This window comes from Chiloscyllium punctatum, chromosome 5 (assembly GCF_047496795.1).
Source record: "Chiloscyllium punctatum isolate Juve2018m chromosome 5, sChiPun1.3, whole genome shotgun sequence".
Taxonomy (NCBI): Eukaryota; Metazoa; Chordata; class Chondrichthyes; order Orectolobiformes; family Hemiscylliidae; genus Chiloscyllium; species Chiloscyllium punctatum.
This window is the reverse complement of record NC_092743.1, coordinates 42,337,784-42,357,733: the sequence shown is the minus strand read 5'-3', so window position 1 is coordinate 42,357,733 and position 19,950 is coordinate 42,337,784. Positions and strand designations below refer to the sequence as shown.

General features: G+C 54.4%; 8 non-coding genes across 8 annotated transcripts; 4 read left to right on the top strand and 4 right to left on the bottom strand.

Annotated features, from left to right (window-relative positions):
- The first annotated feature begins 1,997 nt into the window (after positions 1–1,997).
- Positions 1,998–2,070, top strand: trnaa-agc (transfer RNA alanine (anticodon AGC)). Its single transcript has one exon. It is a non-coding gene; the product is annotated as a tRNA-Ala (tRNA).
- Positions 2,071–2,351: 281 nt separating this feature from the next.
- On the bottom strand, positions 2,352–2,424 carry trnam-cau (transfer RNA methionine (anticodon CAU)). The gene has a single exon. It is a non-coding gene; the product is annotated as a tRNA-Met (tRNA).
- A 5,331-nt stretch (positions 2,425–7,755) lies between these two features.
- On the top strand, positions 7,756–7,828 carry trnaa-agc (transfer RNA alanine (anticodon AGC)). Its single transcript has one exon. It is a non-coding gene; the product is annotated as a tRNA-Ala (tRNA).
- Positions 7,829–8,109: 281 nt separating this feature from the next.
- Positions 8,110–8,182, bottom strand: trnam-cau (transfer RNA methionine (anticodon CAU)). The gene has a single exon. It is a non-coding gene; the product is annotated as a tRNA-Met (tRNA).
- A 5,331-nt stretch (positions 8,183–13,513) lies between these two features.
- Positions 13,514–13,586, top strand: trnaa-agc (transfer RNA alanine (anticodon AGC)). Its single transcript has one exon. It is a non-coding gene; the product is annotated as a tRNA-Ala (tRNA).
- A 281-nt stretch (positions 13,587–13,867) lies between these two features.
- trnam-cau (transfer RNA methionine (anticodon CAU)) lies at positions 13,868–13,940 on the bottom strand. Its single transcript has one exon. It is a non-coding gene; the product is annotated as a tRNA-Met (tRNA).
- A 5,331-nt stretch (positions 13,941–19,271) lies between these two features.
- trnaa-agc (transfer RNA alanine (anticodon AGC)) lies at positions 19,272–19,344 on the top strand. The gene has a single exon. It is a non-coding gene; the product is annotated as a tRNA-Ala (tRNA).
- A 281-nt stretch (positions 19,345–19,625) lies between these two features.
- On the bottom strand, positions 19,626–19,698 carry trnam-cau (transfer RNA methionine (anticodon CAU)). Its single transcript has one exon. It is a non-coding gene; the product is annotated as a tRNA-Met (tRNA).
- Between the last annotated feature and the right edge of the window lie 252 nt (positions 19,699–19,950).

The following is a 19,950-nucleotide window of genomic DNA, read 5'->3' as shown; positions in this document are numbered from 1 at the left end:
TACAGGGAGGCCTTAACCTGCAGGCCCCCGCTGCCAGGAATAGTCACCCCCCTCAGGCTCGCATCCTTCCTGATGGATTCGGCAAATGGCTCTATGCAACACACAAACAAGGCGGGTGAGAGGGGGCATCCCTGCCTGACTCCAGATCTTACAGGGAAGCTATCTGATTCCCACCCATTGATTGAGACTGCACTGACAATGTTGGTGTAGAGCAGTCTGATCCAATTTCCGATTCCCTCCCCAAAGCCCATTTTGGAGAGGACATCCCTCATATATGTATGCGATATCCTGTCAAAGGCTTTCTCCTGGTCCAGGCTGATGAGGCAGGTGTCCACCCCCCTGTCCTGCACGTAGGCGATCGTATCCCTGAGGAGTGCGAGACTCTCAGAGATCTTCCTGCCCGGTACAGCACAGGTTTGGTCCGGGTGGATCACCGATCCCAGAGCAGACCTGACCCGGTTGGCGATGACCTTTGACAGGATTTTGTAGTCTGCATTTAACAGTGAGATCGGTCTCCAATTTCTAATTTCCTCCCTCTCCCCCTTCCGCTTGTAGACGAGGGTGATGATGCCTTTCCTCATGGATTCACTCATGGTACCTGCCCGGAGCATACTGACATACACCTCCAGCAGGTCCTGGCCGATCGAGTCCCAAAGAGCGGAATAAACCTCGACCGGTAAGCCGTCGCTTCCGGGAGTTTTATTCTTTTCGAAGGACTCGAGGGCCTTGGTCAGTTCATCCAGAGATAGCGGCTGGTCCAGCCTCTCTCGTGTTCCGTCATCTAGGACCTCCGTGATAGAGGACAGGAACGACTGGGAGGCCGCGCTGTCGGTCGGCTTCGAGTCATACAGGCTGGCGTAGAAGGATTTGCTGATCCTCATGACGTCAGCCTGAGATGACGTTACCGAGCCATCTTCTTTCTTCAGGCTGCTGAGCACGGAGCTCTCTTTGTGCACCTTCTGGAAGAAGAAACGTGAGCACGTCTCGTCCTGCTCCACCGAGCGGACCCTGGACCGGAAGATTATCCTGGAGGCCTCAGAGGCAAAGAGCGAGGCTTGCTGGCCCTTCACCTCCTTGAGGTCCTCCGTGACATCCACCCCCATCGTCTGCAGCAGGAGCAGGTTCTGCATACTTTCCTGGAGCTGGGACAGTTTTCCCCGCCTCTCTCTCGCCTCCTGGACACCTTTGAGGATAAAGAACCTCTTGATGTTCCCTTTTACCGTTTCCCACCAGTCCGCTGGAGACTCAAAGAGGGGCTTCACGGTTCTCCAACCTGCGTAATCCCTCTTGAGCTCTTCGATGTTTCCCGGGGTCAACAGCTTAGTGTTCAGTTTCCACGTTCCCTTGCCCGCCCGCTGTTCGTCCTGTAGGTGACAGTCGGCCAGCAGGAGGCAGTGGTCAGAGAAGAACACCGGCTTGACGTCGGTGGATCTGACCGAGAGCGTTCGGGACACAAACAGGTAATCTATCCTTGAGCGGATAGACCCGTCTGCCCGTGACCAGGTGTATCTACGCTGCGCTCCGTCTGCAGGGGCGCTGAAGACGTCGTGCAGCTTGGCGTCTTTGACCGTTTCCATCAGGGCCCTGGACGTAGCGTCCGGTTTACTGTCCCCCCCACCGGATCGTCCATCAGCATCAATGATGCAGTTGAAGTCTCCGGCCAGATCCACGCAGTCAGTCAGCACTCACTTGAACGTGTCGCAAGTCTCCAATCAGTCAGACAGCGCTCTCGAGTGCTACCTCACACTTGTTGTGACTGCTGGCGCCGATCGGTTCGTTTGGATTCTGGAATCTCAGAGCGTCTCGCTGGCGATTCTTTCGGCGGCACTGTGTTTTCCAGAAGACTTCGCGCACGTGCTGCTGCTGCTGCTCGGATGTGTCGATAGTCGCGTCGCGTTGTTCGGTTGAATACAGCGTGCAATCTCGAGAGGAAATCGCCTGCTGCTCTCAGCTCATCGTTCCGAAGCACCATGGGGGCTAAGCAAGTGCACATGGTAGGGGAATTAGCTCAAATGGTAGAGCGCTCGCTTAGCATGCGAGAGGTAGTGGGATCGATGCCCACATTCTCCACGGTGCTTTTCCTGGGGACACGCTTGAGACGCAAGCAGTGTGACCCTCGCGTGAACCCTGCGTGTGGCTCCAGTCTTTGCTGCTGCACAGATAGCACGATGGTGAGTTCACAAAATGCTGTGCAGAAAAAAAAGTTGAGCACGTGTCGCCCAGATGTTAAACCTTCCAGCAACGCGTTTGCTCTGGTGTGGTCAGTTCAAATCAGGCGTGAAGCCGTCCAAAGCAATTATTATTGCCCGCGGAGAGAAAGAAAACACATCCGGTGACAAAGGCCACAGTCTTGCCTTCTCTGAGGATTGAACTCAGGACCTTCAGATTATGAGACTGACGCGCTGCCTACTGCGCTAAGAAGGCCAGCCGACAGCCGAGGCTCATACCGCGTGCCCAAATAGGCCGGTTTTCAAGGTGCCGCGAGCCACAGAGCAACTCTCGTCAGAAAGCTGCAGCTCCAGTGAGGCCAGGATATCGGCTTTCAATCCACAATCACGCACGTCGCCCGTTACATGCTGGGCTCTGGCCCGTGCAGAGACACGGCCCACTCGCGGTACCGCAGAGCCGTGGCGTCAGGAGCTCGGCAAAGCCCGGTATGTCTTGCGCTTGGCAGGCAACATTCGGCAAAGCCTTTCACTTCTTTGTCTCGATGGCTCCGCTACTGGAGAGCCACGTCACAGCGCACTAAGATCCTTTGCTCAGCACTCCATGCAGGCAAGAAGGGAGGTGCTTCCGTTTACCAAAGAGCCTAAGAAAATGAGGGTTTGCTTAAGGAAAAGAAGGAAGCACTTGTCAGGTATAGACAGGATAGATCGAGTGAATCCGTACAAGAGTGTAAAGACAGTAGGGAAATCAGGAGGGTAAAAAGGGGACCTGAGATAGCTTTGGCAGATAGAGTTAAGGAAAATCCAAAGGGTTTTTGCAAATACATTATAAGGACAAAAGGGTGACTAGGGAGAGAATAGGGCCCCTCGGGGATCAGCACAGCGGCCTTTGTGTCGAGCCGCAGGAGAGGCTGGGCCGATACTAAACGAGTATTTTGCATCAGTGTTTACTGTGGAAAAGGATAGAATGTAGGGAGAAGTATAGAATATAGGGAAATGGATGGTGACATCTTGAAAATTGTCCACATTGCAGAGGAGGAATGCTGGATGCCTTGAAGCGCGTACAAGTGGATCAATGCCCAGGACCTGATCAGGTCTGGGGGAAGCTAAGGAAGTGATTGCTGGGCCCCTTGCTGAGATATTTGTATGGTTGATATAAAATCATGAGGCGTATAGATCGGATAAAGAGAGAAAGTCTTTTCCCTGGGGTGCGGGAGACCAGCACTAGAGGGCAGAGGTTTAGGGTGAGAGGGAAAAGATATGAAAGAGAACTAAGGGGCACCTTTTTCACACAGAGGGTGGTACGTGTATGGAATGAGCTGCCAGAGGAAGTGGCGGAGGCGAGTGCAATTGCAATATTTAAAAGGCATCTGGGTGGCTATATGAATAGGAAGGGTTTGGAGGGATATGGCCCGCGTGCCGGCAGGTACGACTAGATTGGGATGGGATATCTGGTCGGAAAGGTCCGACCGAAGGGTCTCTTTCCGTGACGTACATCTCTATGACTCTATGACTCCTTTCAAGCAAAGTTTTCCCGCGAAGCGGCGCTCTAAACTGCTCGATGACAACTTACTATGTCAACGTCCGGACGAAGGAGTCTTCCATTCCTGTCGGAAAACTGCCTGTGGACTTCTCTTCGTTTCCTCTTCATGAAATCTGGCCTGCACGGGGTGTGCCACTTCCACAGTTGCACAAGTTGAACAGCAACGCATCCCAGCAGGTCAGCACTTAGGAAAGGCCCTACCGGTCAGACAGGGCTCGCGGGTGCTGCTTCAGACGAGTGGCGGTTGCTCTTTGCATCTCGGCCTGCTTGGCGTGTATCTGAAAGCAGCACTTTGCGGAAGCTGACCGCAGGGCTGCAGCTCACGAGGATGAAGGAGAAGCCCTCTTTTTTCGTCTGGTAACAGCCCCAAGTGTTCTCTTTCTCCAAAATACACCTTCTTCTTCTTCAGAGAAGTCTGCCTGTTGGTGTGCTGTGACGTCTGCAGTTGCAAACCACGAGCAGCAGGGAGCCCTCTGGAGGAACACAACTTTTTTTTTATTTCAAAAATATACTTTATTCATAAATGATTTGATGGTCTGTACATTGGATCATGCCATACATATGTCCATATTTACAAACACAGATTCGACTTTATTCTTGTCCTTTACAATCCTGTGCATTTTTTCAATCTTGTATATATACATATATTTGGCTGAGGCATCAGCAGAGCCCAAAAAAACGTCTGTATGGGCCCCCTGTTCTTCTTTCGGCAGGCCGATCTTACACAGTGGTCTTTCCCCACCGCGCCTTGGCGGCAGCTGCCCCAAGCTTCAGCGCGTCCCTCAACACGTAGTCTTGGACCTTGGAATGTGCCAGTCTGCAACACTCGGTCGGGGTCAACTCCTTCAGCTGGAAGATCAACAGGTTTCGGACCGCCCAGAGAGCGTCCTTCACCGAGTTGATGATCCTCCAGGCGCAGTTAATGTTCGTCTCGGTGTGAGTCCCGGGGAACAGGCCGTAGAGCACGGAGTCCCGCGTCACGGCGCTGCTCGGGACGAACCTCGACAAGCACCACTGCATTCCTCTCCAGACTTCCTCTGCATAGGCACATTCCAGAAGGAGGTGTGTGACAGTCTCGTCCCCCCCGCAGCCACTTCGAGGGCAGCGTGCGGTGCAGCAGAGAGTCCGGGCGTGCATAAAGGATCTCACAGGCAGAGCCCTTCTCACCACCAGCCAAGCCACGTCTTGGTGCTTGTTGGAAAGTTCTGGCGATGAGGCATTCTGCCAAATGGCTTTGACAGTCTGCTCAGGGAACCGCTCGACAGGATCCGCCCTCTCCTTTTCCCGAAGGGTCTCAAGGACGCTACGTGCTGACCACTTCCTGATGGACTTGTGGTCAAAGGTGTTTTTCCTCATAAATTTCTCCACGAAGGACAGGTGATACGGAACGGTCCAACTACTCGGAGCGTTCCGCGGCAGCGAGGCCAGGCCCATCCTTCGCAACACCGGGGACAGGTAGAACCTCAGTACGTAGTGACACTTGGTGTTTGCGTACCGGGGATCCACGCACAGCTTGATGCAGCCACACACAAAGGTGGCCATCAGGGTGAGGGTGGCATTGGGCGTGTTTTTTCCCCCATTGCACCGGTCTTTGTACATTGAGACTCTTCGGACCCGGTCCATCTTTGATCTCCAAATGAATTGGAAGATGGCCCGGGTGACTGCGGCGGCACAGGTCCTGGGGATAGGCCAGACCTGTGCCACATATAGCAATACTGAGAGTACCTCACACCTGATGACCAGGTTTTTTCCCGCGATGGAGAGCGACCGTTGCCCCCATCTGCCTAGTTTCTGTCTCATCTTCCTGATCCGCTCCTCCCAGGTCTTGGCGCACGCCCCAGCCCCCCCGAACCAAATACCCAGCACCTTCAGGTGGTCAGTCCTGACGGTGAAGGGGATAGAGGATTGGTCGGCCCAGTTCCCGAAGAGCATGGCCTCGCTCTTGCCTCGGTTTACCTTGGCCCCCGAGGCCCGTTCGAACTGGTCGCAGATGCACACGAGTCTGTGCACGGACAGCGGATCCGAGCAGAAAACAGCGACGTCATCCATGTACAGGGAGGCCTTAACCTGCAGGCCCCCGCTGCCAGGAATAGTCACCCCCCTCAGGCTCGCATCCTTCCTGATGGATTCGGCAAATGGCTCTATGCAACACACAAACAAGGCGGGTGAGAGGGGGCATCCCTGCCTGACTCCAGATCTTACAGGGAAGCTATCTGATTCCCACCCATTGATTGAGACTGCACTGACAATGTTGGTGTAGAGCAGTCTGATCCAATTTCCGATTCCCTCCCCAAAGCCCATTTTGGAGAGGACATCCCTCATATATGTATGCGATATCCTGTCAAAGGCTTTCTCCTGGTCCAGGCTGATGAGGCAGGTGTCCACCCCCCTGTCCTGCACGTAGGCGATCGTATCCCTGAGGAGTGCGAGACTCTCAGAGATCTTCCTGCCCGGTACAGCACAGGTTTGGTCCGGGTGGATCACCGATCCCAGAGCAGACCTGACCCGGTTGGCGATGACCTTTGACAGGATTTTGTAGTCTGCATTTAACAGTGAGATCGGTCTCCAATTTCTAATTTCCTCCCTCTCCCCCTTCCGCTTGTAGACGAGGGTGATGATGCCTTTCCTCATGGATTCACTCATGGTACCTGCCCGGAGCATACTGACATACACCTCCAGCAGGTCCTGGCCGATCAAGTCCCAAAGAGCGGAATAAACCTCGACCGGTAAGCCGTCGCTTCCGGGAGTTTTATTCTTTTCGAAGGACTCGAGGGCCTTGGTCAGTTCATCCAGAGATAGCGGCTGGTCCAGCCTCTCTCGTGTTCCGTCATCTAGGACCTCCGTGATAGAGGACAGGAATGACTGGGAGGCCGCGCTGTCGGTCGGCTTCGAGTCATACAGGCTGGCGTAGAAGGATTTGCTGATCCTCATGACGTCAGCCTGAGATGACGTTACCGAGCCATCTTCTTTCTTCAGGCTGCTGAGCACGGAGCTCTCTTTGTGCACCTTCTGGAAGAAGAAACGTGAGCACGTCTCGTCCTGCTCCACCGAGCGGACCCTGGACCGGAAGATTATCCTGGAGGCCTCAGAGGCAAAGAGCGAGGCTTGCTGGCCCTTCACCTCCTTGAGGTCCTCCGTGACATCCACCCCCATCATCTGCAGCAGGAGCAGGTTCTGCATACTTTCCTGGAGCTGGGACAGTTTCCCCCGCCTCTCTCTCGCCTCCTGGACACCTTTGAGGATAAAGAACCTCTTGATGTTCCCTTTTACCGTTTCCCACCAGTCCGCTGGAGACTCAAAGAGGGGCTTCACGGTTCTCCAACCTGCGTAATCCCTCTTGAGCTCTTCGATGTTTCCCGGGGTCAACAGCTTAGTGTTCAGTTTCCACGTTCCCTTGCCCGCCCGCTGTTCGTCCTGTAGGTGACAGTCGGCCAGCAGGAGGCAGTGGTCAGAGAAGAACACCGGCTTGACGTCGGTGGATCTGACCGAGAGCGTTCGGGACACAAACAGGTAATCTATCCTTGAGCGGATAGACCCGTCTGCCCGTGACCAGGTGTATCTACGCTGCGCTCCGTCTGCAGGGGCGCTGAAGACGTCGTGCAGCTTGGCGTCTTTGACCGTTTCCATCAGGGCCCTGGACGTAGCGTCCGGTTTACTGTCCCCCCCACCGGATCGTCCATCAGCATCAATGATGCAGTTGAAGTCTCCGGCCAGATCCACGCAGTCAGTCAGCACTCACTTGAACGTGTCGCAAGTCTCCAATCAGTCAGACAGTGCTCTCGAGTGCTACCTCACACTTGTTGTGACTGCTGGCGCCGATCGGTTCGTTTGGATTCTGGAATCTCAGAGCGTCTCGCTGGCGATTCTTTCGGCGGCACTGTGTTTTCCAGAAGACTTCGCGCACGTGCTGCTGCTGCTGCTCGGATGTGTCGATAGTCGCGTCGCGTTGTTCGGTTGAATACAGCGTGCAATCTCGAGAGGAAATCGCCTGCTGCTCTCAGCTCATCGTTCCGAAGCACCATGGGGGCTAAGCAAGTGCACATGGTAGGGGAATTAGCTCAAATGGTAGAGCGCTCGCTTAGCATGCGAGAGGTAGTGGGATCGATGCCCACATTCTCCACGGTGCTTTTCCTGGGGACACGCTTGAGACGCAAGCAGTGTGACCCTCGCGTGAACCCTGCGTGTGGCTCCAGTCTTTGCTGCTGCACAGATAGCACGATGGTGAGTTCACAAAATGCTGTGCAGAAAAAAAAGTTGAGCACGTGTCGCCCAGATGTTAAACCTTCCAGCAACGCGTTTGCTCTGGTGTGGTCAGTTCAAATCAGGCGTGAAGCCGTCCAAAGCAATTATTATTGCCTGCGGAGAGAAAGAAAACACATCGGGTGACAAAGGCCACAGTCTTGCCTTCTCTGAGGATTGAACTCAGGACCTTCAGATTATGAGACTGACGCGCTGCCTACTGCGCTAAGAAGGCCAGCCGACAGCCGAGGCTCATACCGCGTGCCCAAATAGGCCGGTTTTCAAGGTGCCGCGAGCCACAGAGCAACCCTCGTCAGAAAGCTGCAGCTCCAGTGAGGCCAGGATATCGGCTTTCAATCCACAATCACGCACGTCGCCCGTTACATGCTGGGCTCTGGCCCGTGCAGAGACACGGCCCACTCGCGGTACCGCAGAGCCGTGGCGTCAGGAGCTCGGCAAAGCCCGGTATGTCTTGCGCTTGGCAGGCAACATTCGGCAAAGCCTTTCACTTCTTTGTCTCGATGGCTCCGCTACTGGAGAGCCACGTCACAGCGCACTAAGATCCTTTGCTCAGCACTCCATGCAGGCAAGAAGGGAGGTGCTTCCGTTTACCAAAGAGCCTAAGAAAATGAGGGTTTGCTTAAGGAAAAGAAGGAAGCACTTGTCAGGTATAGACAGGATAGATCGAGTGAGTCCGTACAAGAGTGTAAAGACAGTAGGGAAATCAGGAGGGTAAAAAGGGGACCTGAGATAGCTTTGGCAGATAGAGTTAAGGAAAATCCAAAGGGTTTTTGCAAATACATTATAAGGACAAAAGGGTGACTAGGGAGAGAATAGGGCCCCTCGGGGATCAGCACAGCGGCCTTTGTGTCGAGCCGCAGGAGAGGCTGGGCCGATACTAAACGAGTATTTTGCATCAGTGTTTACTGTGGAAAAGGATAGAATGTAGGGAGAAGTATAGAATATAGGGAAATGGATGGTGACATCTTGAAAATTGTCCACATTGCAGAGGAGGAATGCTGGATGCCTTGAAGCGCGTACAAGTGGATCAATGCCCAGGACCTGATCAGGTCTGGGGGAAGCTAAGGAAGTGATTGCTGGGCCCCTTGCTGAGATATTTGTATGGTTGATATAAAATCATGAGGCGTATAGATCGGATAAAGAGAGAAAGTCTTTTCCCTGGGGTGCGGGAGACCAGCACTAGAGGGCAGAGGTTTAGGGTGAGAGGGAAAAGATATGAAAGAGAACTAAGGGGCACCTTTTTCACACAGAGGGTGGTACGTGTATGGAATGAGCTGCCAGAGGAAGTGGCGGAGGCGAGTGCAATTGCAATATTTAAAAGGCATCTGGGTGGCTATATGAATAGGAAGGGTTTGGAGGGATATGGCCCGCGTGCCGGCAGGTACGACTAGATTGGGATGGGATATCTGGTCGGAAAGGTCCGACCGAAGGGTCTCTTTCCGTGACGTACATCTCTATGACTCTATGACTCCTTTCAAGCAAAGTTTTCCCGCGAAGCGGCGCTCTAAACTGCTCGATGACAACTTACTATGTCAACGTCCGGACGAAGGAGTCTTCCATTCCTGTCGGAAAACTGCCTGTGGACTTCTCTTCGTTTCCTCTTCATGAAATCTGGCCTGCACGGGGTGTGCCACTTCCACAGTTGCACAAGTTGAACAGCAACGCATCCCAGCAGGTCAGCACTTAGGAAAGGCCCTACCGGTCAGACAGGGCTCGCGCGTGCTGCTTCAGACGAGTGGCGGTTGCTCTTTGCATCTCGGCCTGCTTGGCGTGTATCTGAAAGCAGCACTTTGCGGAAGCTGACCGCAGGGCTGCAGCTCACGAGGATGAAGGAGAAGCCCTCTTTTTTCGTCTGGTAACAGCCCCAAGTGTTCTCTTTCTCCAAAATACACCTTCTTCTTCTTCAGAGAAGTCTGCCTGTTGGTGTGCTGTGACGTCTGCAGTTGCAAACCACGAGCAGCAGGGAGCCCTCTGGAGGAACACAACTTTTTTTTTATTTCAAAAATATACTTTATTCATAAATGATTTGATGGTCTGTACATTGGATCATGCCATACATATGTCCATATTTACAAACACAGATTCGACTTTATTCTTGTCCTTTACAATCCTGTGCATTTTTTCAATCTTGTATATATACATATATTTGGCTGAGGCATCAGCAGAGCCCAAAAAAACGTCTGTATGGGCCCCCTGTTCTTCTTTCGGCAGGCCGATCTTACACAGTGGTCTTTCCCCACCGCGCCTTGGCGGCAGCTGCCCCAAGCTTCAGCGCGTCCCTCAACACGTAGTCTTGGACCTTGGAATGTGCCAGTCTGCAACACTCGGTCGGGGTCAACTCCTTCAGCTGGAAGATCAACAGGTTTCGGACCGCCCAGAGAGCGTCCTTCACCGAGTTGATGATCCTCCAGGCGCAGTTAATGTTCGTCTCGGTGTGAGTCCCGGGGAACAGGCCGTAGAGCACGGAGTCCCGCGTCACGGCGCTGCTCGGGACGAACCTCGACAAGCACCACTGCATTCCTCTCCAGACTTCCTCTGCATAGGCACATTCCAGAAGGAGGTGTGTGACAGTCTCGTCCCCCCCGCAGCCACTTCGAGGGCAGTGTGCGGTGCGGCAGAGAGTCTGGGCGTGCATAAAGGATCTCACAGGCAGAGCCCTTCTCACCACCAGCCAAGCCACGTCTTGGTGCTTGTTGGAAAGTTCTGGCGATGAGGCATTCTGCCAAATGGCTTTGACAGTCTGCTCAGGGAACCGCTCGACAGGATCCGCCCTCTCCTTTTCCCGAAGGGTCTCAAGGACGCTACGTGCTGACCACTTCCTGATGGACTTGTGGTCAAAGGTGTTTTTCCTCATAAATATCTCCACGAAGGACAGGTGATACGGAACGGTCCAACTACTCGGAGCGTTCCGCGGCAGCGAGGCCAGGCCCATCCTTCGCAACACCGGGGACAGGTAGAACCTCAGTACGTAGTGACACTTGGTGTTTGCGTACCGGGGATCCACGCACAGCTTGATGCAGCCACACACAAAGGTGGCCGTCAGGGTGAGGGTGGCATTGGGCGTGTTTTTTCCCCCATTGCACCGGTCTTTGTACATTGAGACTCTTCGGACCCGGTCCATCTTTGATCTCCAAATGAATTGGAAGATGGCCCGGGTGACTGCGGCGGCACAGGTCCTGGGGATAGGCCAGACCTGTGCCACATCTTGCAATACTGAGAGTACCTCACACCTGATGACCAGGTTTTTTCCCGCGATGGAGAGCGACCGTTGCCCCCATCTGCCTAGTTTCTGTCTCATCTTCCTGATCCGCTCCTCCCAGGTCTTGGCGCACGCCCCAGCCCCCCCGAACCAAATACCCAGCACCTTCAGGTGGTCAGTCCTGACGGTGAAGGGGATAGAGGATTGGTCGGCCCAGTTCCCGAAGAGCATGGCCTCGCTCTTGCCTCGGTTTACCTTGGCCCCCGAGGCCCGTTCGAACTGGTCGCAGATGCACACGAGTCTGTGCACGGACAGCGGATCCGAGCAGAAAACAGCGACGTCATCCATGTACAGGGAGGCCTTAACCTGCAGGCCCCCGCTGCCAGGAATAGTCACCCCCCTCAGGCTCGCATCCTTCCTGATGGATTCGGCAAATGGCTCTATGCAACACACAAACAAGGCGGGTGAGAGGGGGCATCCCTGCCTGACTCCAGATCTTACAGGGAAGCTATCTGATTCCCACCCATTGATTGAGACTGCACTGACAATGTTGGTGTAGAGCAGTCTGATCCAATTTCCGATTCCCTCCCCAAAGCCCATTTTGGAGAGGACATCCCTCATATATGTATGCGATATCCTGTCAAAGGCTTTCTCCTGGTCCAGGCTGATGAGGCAGGTGTCCACCCCCCTGTCCTGCACGTAGGCGATCGTATCCCTGAGGAGTGCGAGACTCTCAGAGATCTTCCTGCCCGGTACAGCACAGGTTTGGTCCGGGTGGATCACCGATCCCAGAGCAGACCTGACCCGGTTGGCGATGACCTTTGACAGGATTTTGTAGTCTGCATTTAACAGTGAGATCGGTCTCCAATTTCTAATTTCCTCCCTCTCCCCCTTCCGCTTGTAGACGAGGGTGATGATGCCTTTCCTCATGGATTCACTCATGGTACCTGCCCGGAGCATACTGACATACACCTCCAGCAGGTCCTGGCCGATCAAGTCCCAAAGAGCGGAATAAACCTCGACCGGTAAGCCGTCGCTTCCGGGAGTTTTATTCTTTTCGAAGGACTCGAGGGCCTTGGTCAGTTCATCCAGAGATAGCGGCTGGTCCAGCCTCTCTCGTGTTCCGTCATCTAGGACCTCCGTGATAGAGGACAGGAACGACTGGGAGGCCGCGCTGTCGGTCGGCTTCGAGTCATACAGGCTGGCGTAGAAGGATTTGCTGATCCTCATGACATCAGCCTGAGATGACGTTACCGAGCCATCTTCTTTCTTCAGGCTGCTGAGCACGGAGCTCTCTTTGTGCACCTTCTGGAAGAAGAAACGTGAGCACGTCTCGTCCTGCTCCACCGAGCGGACCCTGGACCGGAAGATTATCCTGGAGGCCTCAGAGGCAAAGAGCGAGGCTTGCTGGCCCTTCACCTCCTTGAGGTCCTCCGTGACATCCACCCCCATCGTCTGCAGCAGGAGCAGGTTCTGCATACTTTCCTGGAGCTGGGACAGTTTTCCCCGCCTCTCTCTCGCCTCCTGGACACCTTTGAGGATAAAGAACCTCTTGATGTTCCCTTTTACCGTTTCCCACCAGTCCGCTGGAGACTCAAAGAGGGGCTTCACGGTTCTCCAACCTGCGTAATCCCTCTTGAGCTCTTCGATGTTTCCCGGGGTCAACAGCTTAGTGTTCAGTTTCCACGTTCCCTTGCCCGCCCGCTGTTCGTCCTGTAGGTGACAGTCGGCCAGCAGGAGGCAGTGGTCAGAGAAGAACACCGGCTTGACGTCGGTGGATCTGACCGAGAGCGTTCGGGACACAAACAGGTAATCTATCCTTGAGCGGATAGACCCGTCTGCCCGTGACCAGGTGTATCTACGCTGCGCTCCGTCTGCAGGGGCGCTGAAGACGTCGTGCAGCTTGGCGTCTTTGACCGTTTCCATCAGGGCCCTGGACGTAGCGTCCGGTTTACTGTCCCCCCCACCGGATCGTCCATCAGCATCAATGATGCAGTTGAAGTCTCCGGCCAGATCCACGCAGTCAGTCAGCACTCACTTGAACGTGTCGCAAGTCTCCAATCAGTCAGACAGCGCTCTCGAGTGCTACCTCACACTTGTTGTGACTGCTGGCGCCGATCGGTTCGTTTGGATTCTGGAATCTCAGAGCGTCTCGCTGGCGATTCTTTCGGCGGCACTGTGTTTTCCAGAAGACTTCGCGCACGTGCTGCTGCTGCTGCTCGGATGTGTCGATAGTCGCGTCGCGTTGTTCGGTTGAATACAGCGTGCAATCTCGAGAGGAAATCGCCTGCTGCTCTCAGCTCATCGTTCCGAAGCACCATGGGGGCTAAGCAAGTGCACATGGTAGGGGAATTAGCTCAAATGGTAGAGCGCTCGCTTAGCATGCGAGAGGTAGTGGGATCGATGCCCACATTCTCCACGGTGCTTTTCCTGGGGACACGCTTGAGACGCAAGCAGTGTGACCCTCGCGTGAACCCTGCGTGTGGCTCCAGTCTTTGCTGCTGCACAGATAGCACGATGGTGAGTTCACAAAATGCTGTGCAGAAAAAAAAGTTGAGCACGTGTCGCCCAGATGTTAAACCTTCCAGCAACGCGTTTGCTCTGGTGTGGTCAGTTCAAATCAGGCGTGAAGCCGTCCAAAGCAATTATTATTGCCCGCGGAGAGAAAGAAAACACGTCCGGTGACAAAGGCCACAGTCTTGCCTTCTCGGAGGATTGAACTCAGGACCTTCAGATTATGAGACTGACGCGCTGCCTACTGCGCTAAGAAGGCCAGCCGACAGCCGAGGCTCATACCGCGTGCCCAAATAGGCCGGTTTTCAAGGTGCCGCGAGCCACAGAGCAACCCTCGTCAGAAAGCTGCAGCTCCAGTGAGGCCAGGATATCGGCTTTCAATCCACAATCACGCACGTCGCCCGTTACATGCTGGGCTCTGGCCCGTGCAGAGACACGGCCCACTCGCGGTACCGCAGAGCCGTGGCGTCAGGAGCTCGGCAAAGCCCGGTATGTCTTGCGCTTGGCAGGCAACATTCGGCAAAGCCTTTCACTTCTTTGTCTCGATGGCTCCGCTACTGGAGAGCCACGTCACAGCGCACTAAGATCCTTTGCTCAGCACTCCATGCAGGCAAGAAGGGAGGTGCTTCCGTTTACCAAAGAGCCTAAGAAAATGAGGGTTTGCTTAAGGAAAAGAAGGAAGCACTTGTCAGGTATAGACAGGATAGATCGAGTGAATCCGTACAAGAGTGTAAAGACAGTAGGGAAATCAGGAGGGTAAAAAGGGGACCTGAGATAGCTTTGGCAGATAGAGTTAAGGAAAATCCAAAGGGTTTTTGCAAATACATTATAAGGACAAAAGGGTGACTAGGGAGAGAATAGGGCCCCTCGGGGATCAGCACAGCGGCCTTTGTGTCGAGCCGCAGGAGAGGCTGGGCCGATACTAAACGAGTATTTTGCATCAGTGTTTACTGTGGAAAAGGATAGAATGTAGGGAGAAGTATAGAATATAGGGAAATGGATGGTGACATCTTGAAAATTGTCCACATTGCAGAGGAGGAATGCTGGATGCCTTGAAGCGCGTACAAGTGGATCAATGCCCAGGACCTGATCAGGTCTGGGGGAAGCTAAGGAAGTGATTGCTGGGCCCCTTGCTGAGATATTTGTATGGTTGATATAAAATCATGAGGCGTATAGATCGGATAAAGAGAGAAAGTCTTTTCCCTGGGGTGCGGGAGACCAGCACTAGAGGGCAGAGGTTTAGGGTGAGAGGGAAAAGATATGAAAGAGAACTAAGGGGCACCTTTTTCACACAGAGGGTGGTACGTGTATGGAATGAGCTGCCAGAGGAAGTGGCGGAGGCGAGTGCAATTGCAATATTTAAAAGGCATCTGGGTGGCTATATGAATAGGAAGGGTTTGGAGGGATATGGCCCGCGTGCCGGCAGGTACGACTAGATTGGGATGGGATATCTGGTCGGAAAGGTCCGACCGAAGGGTCTCTTTCCGTGACGTACATCTCTATGACTCTATGACTCCTTTCAAGCAAAGTTTTCCCGCGAAGCGGCGCTCTAAACTGCTCGACGACAACTTACTATGTCAACGTCCGGACGAAGGAGTCTTCCATTCCTGTCGGAAAACTGCCTGTGGACTTCTCTTCGTTTCCTCTTCATGAAATCTGGCCTGCACGGGGTGTGCCACTTCCACAGTTGCACAAGTTGAACAGCAACGCATCCGAGCAGGTCAGCACTTAGGAAAGGCCCTACCGGTCAGACAGGGCTCGCGGGTGCTGCTTCAGACGAGTGGCGGTTGCTCTTTGCATCTCGGCCTGCTTGGCGTGTATCTGAAAGCAGCACTTTGCGGAAGCTGACCGCAGGGCTGCAGCTCACGAGGATGAAGGAGAAGCCCTCTTTTTTCGTCTGGTAACAGCCCCAAGTGTTCTCTTTCTCCAAAATACACCTTCTTCTTCTTCAGAGAAGTCTGCCTGTTGGTGTGCTGTGACGTCTGCAGTTGCAAACCACGAGCAGCAGGGAGCCCTCTGGAGGAACACAACTTTTTTTTTATTTCAAAAATATACTTTATTCATAAATGATTTGATGGTCTGTACATTGGATCATGCCATACATATGTCCATATTTACAAACACAGATTCGACTTTATTCTTGTCCTTTACAATCCTGTGCATTTTTTCAATCTTGTATATATACATATATTTGGCTGAGGCATCAGCAGAGCCCAAAAAAACGTCTGTATGGGCCCCCTGTTCTTCTTTCGGCAGGCCGATCTTACACAGTGGTCTTTCCCCACCGCGCCTTGGCGGCAGCTGCCCCAAGCTTCAGCGCGTCCCTCAACACGTAGTCTTGGACCTTGGAATGTGCCAGTCTGCAACACTCGGTCGGGGTCAACTCCTTCAGCTGGAAGATCAACAGGTTTCGGACCGCCCAGAGAGCGTCCTTCACCGAGTTGATGATCCTCCAGGCGCAGTTAATGTTCGTCTCGGTGTGAGTCCCGGGGAACAGGCCGTAGAGCACGGAGTCCCGCGTCACGGCGCTGCTCGGGACGAACCTCGACAAGCACCACTGCATTCCTCTCCAGACTTCCTCTGCATAGGCACATTCCAGAAGGAGGTGTGTGACAGTCTCGTCCCCCCCGCAGCCACTTCGAGGGCAGCGTGCGGTGCGGCAGAGAGTCCGGGCGTGCATAAAGGATCTCACAGGCAGAGCCCTTCTCACCACCAGCCAAGCCACGTCTTGGTGCTTGTTGGAAAGTTCTGGCGATGAGGCATTCTGCCAAATGGCTTTGACAGTCTGCTCAGGGAACCGCTCGACAGGATCCGCCCTCTCCTTTTCCCGAAGGGTCTCAAGGACGCTACGTGCTGACCACTTCCTGATGGACTTGTGGTCAAAGGTGTTTTTCCTCATAAATTTCTCCACGAAGGACAGGTGATACGGAACGGTCCAACTACTCGGAGCGTTCCGCGGCAGCGAGGCCAGGCCCATCCTTCGCAACACCGGGGACAGGTAGAACCTCAGTACGTAGTGACACTTGGTGTTTGCGTACCGGGGATCCACGCACAGCTTGATGCAGCCACACACAAAGGTGGCCATCAGGGTGAGGGTGGCATTGGGCGTGTTTTTTCCCCCATTGCACCGGTCTTTGTACATTGAGACTCTTCGGACCCGGTCCATCTTTGATCTCCAAATGAATTGGAAGATGGCCCGGGTGACTGCGGCGGCACAGGTCCTGGGGATAGGCCAGACCTGTGCCACATATAGCAATACTGAGAGTACCTCACACCTGATGACCAGGTTTTTTCCCGCGATGGAGAGCGACCGTTGCCCCCATCTGCCTAGTTTCTGTCTCATCTTCCTGATCCGCTCCTCCCAGGTCTTGGCGCACGCCCCAGCCCCCCCGAACCAAATACCCAGCACCTTCAGGTGGTCAGTCCTGACGGTGAAGGGGATAGAGGATTGGTCGGCCCAGTTCCCGAAGAGCATGGCCTCGCTCTTGCCTCGGTCTACCTTGGCCCCCGAGGCCCGTTCGAACTGGTCGCAGATGCACACGAGTCTGTGCACGGACAGCGAATCCGAGCAGAAAACAGCGACGTCATCCACGTACAGGGAGGCCTTAACCTGCAGGCCCCCGCTGCCAGGAATAGTCACCCCCCTCAGGCTCGCATCCTTCCTGATGGATTCGGCAAATGGCTCTATGCAACACACAAACAAGGCGGGTGAGAGGGGGCATCCCTGCCTGACTCCAGATCTTACAGGGAAGCTATCTGATTCCCACCCATTGATTGAGACTGCACTGACAATGTTGGTGTAGAGCAGTCTGATCCAATTTCCGATTCCCTCCCCAAAGCCCATTTTGGAGAGGACATCCCTCATATATGTATGCGATATCCTGTCAAAGGCTTTCTCCTGGTCCAGGCTGATGAGGCAGGTGTCCACCCCCCTGTCCTGCACGTAGGCGATCGTATCCCTGAGGAGTGCGAGACTCTCAGAGATCTTCCTGCCCGGTACAGCACAGGTTTGGTCCGGGTGGATCACCGATCCCAGAGCAGACCTGACCCGGTTGGCGATGACCTTTGACAGGATTTTGTAGTCTGCATTTAACAGTGAGATCGGTCTCCAATTTCTAATTTCCTCCCTCTCCCCCTTCCGCTTGTAGACGAGGGTGATGATGCCTTTCCTCATGGATTCACTCATGGTACCTGCCCGGAGCATACTGACATACACCTCCAGCAGGTCCTGGCCGATCAAGTCCCAAAGAGCGGAATAAACCTCGACCGGTAAGCCGTCGCTTCCGGGAGTTTTATTCTTTTCGAAGGACTCGAGGGCCTTGGTCAGTTCATCCAGAGATAGCGGCTGGTCCAGCCTCTCTCGTGTTCCGTCATCTAGGACCTCCGTGATAGAGGACAGGAACGACTGGGAGGCCGCGCTGTCGGTCGGCTTCGAGTCATACAGGCTGGCGTAGAAGGATTTGCTGATCCTCATGACATCAGCCTGAGATGACGTTACCGAGCCATCTTCTTTCTTCAGGCTGCTGAGCACGGAGCTCTCTTTGTGCACCTTCTGGAAGAAGAAACGTGAGCACGTCTCGTCCTGCTCCACCGAGCGGACCCTGGACCGGAAGATTATCCTGGAGGCCTCAGAGGCAAAGAGCGAGGCTTGCTGGCCCTTCACCTCCTTGAGGTCCTCCGTGACATCCACCCCCATCGTCTGCAGCAGGAGCAGGTTCTGCATACTTTCCTGGAGCTGGGACAGTTTTCCCCGCCTCTCTCTCGCCTCCTGGACACCTTTGAGGATAAAGAACCTCTTGATGTTCCCTTTTACCGTTTCCCACCAGTCCGCTGGAGACTCAAAGAGGGGCTTCACGGTTCTCCAACCTGCGTAATCCCTCTTGAGCTCTTCGATGTTTCCCGGGGTCAACAGCTTAGTGTTCAGTTTCCACGTTCCCTTGCCCGCCCGCTGTTCGTCCTGTAGGTGACAGTCGGCCAGCAGGAGGCAGTGGTCAGAGAAGAACACCGGCTTGACGTCGGTGGATCTGACCGAGAGCGTTCGGGACACAAACAGGTAATCTATCCTTGAGCGGATAGACCCGTCTGCCCGTGACCAGGTGTATCTACGCTGCGCTCCGTCTGCAGGGGCGCTGAAGACGTCGTGCAGCTTGGCGTCTTTGACCGTTTCCATCAGGGCCCTGGACGTAGCGTCCGGTTTACTGTCCCCCCCACCGGATCGTCCATCAGCATCAATGATGCAGTTGAAGTCTCCGGCCAGATCCACGCAGTCAGTCAGCACTCACTTGAACGTGTCGCAAGTCTCCAATCAGTCAGACAGCGCTCTCGAGTGCTACCTCACACTTGTTGTGACTGCTGGCGCCGATCGGTTCGTTTGGATTCTGGAATCTCAGAGCGTCTCGCTGGCGATTCTTTCGGCGGCACTGTGTTTTCCAGAAGACTTCGCGCACGTGCTGCTGCTGCTGCTCGGATGTGTCGATAGTCGCGTCGCGTTGTTCGGTTGAATACAGCGTGCAATCTCGAGAGGAAATCGCCTGCTGCTCTCAGCTCATCGTTCCGAAGCACCATGGGGGCTAAGCAAGTGCACATGGTAGGGGAATTAGCTCAAATGGTAGAGCGCTCGCTTAGCATGCGAGAGGTAGTGGGATCGATGCCCACATTCTCCACGGTGCTTTTCCTGGGGACACGCTTGAGACGCAAGCAGTGTGACCCTCGCGTGAACCCTGCGTGTGGCTCCAGTCTTTGCTGCTGCACAGATAGCACGATGGTGAGTTCACAAAATGCTGTGCAGAAAAAAAAGTTGAGCACGTGTCGCCCAGATGTTAAACCTTCCAGCAACGCGTTTGCTCTGGTGTGGTCAGTTCAAATCAGGCGTGAAGCCGTCCAAAGCAATTATTATTGCCCGCGGAGAGAAAGAAAACACATCCGGTGACAAAGGCCACAGTCTTGCCTTCTCTGAGGATTGAACTCAGGACCTTCAGATTATGAGACTGACGCGCTGCCTACTGCGCTAAGAAGGCCAGCCGACAGCCGAGGCTCATACCGCGTGCCCAAATAGGCCGGTTTTCAAGGTGCCGCGAGCCACAGAGCAACCCTCGTCAGAAAGCTGCAGCTCCAGTGAGGCCAGGATATCGGCTTTCAATCCACAATCACGCACGTCGCCCGTTACATGCTGGGCTCTGGCCCGTGCAGAGACACGGCCCACTCGCGGTACCGCAGAGCCGTGGCGTCAGGAGCTCGGCAAAGCCCGGTATGTCTTGCGCTTGGCAGGC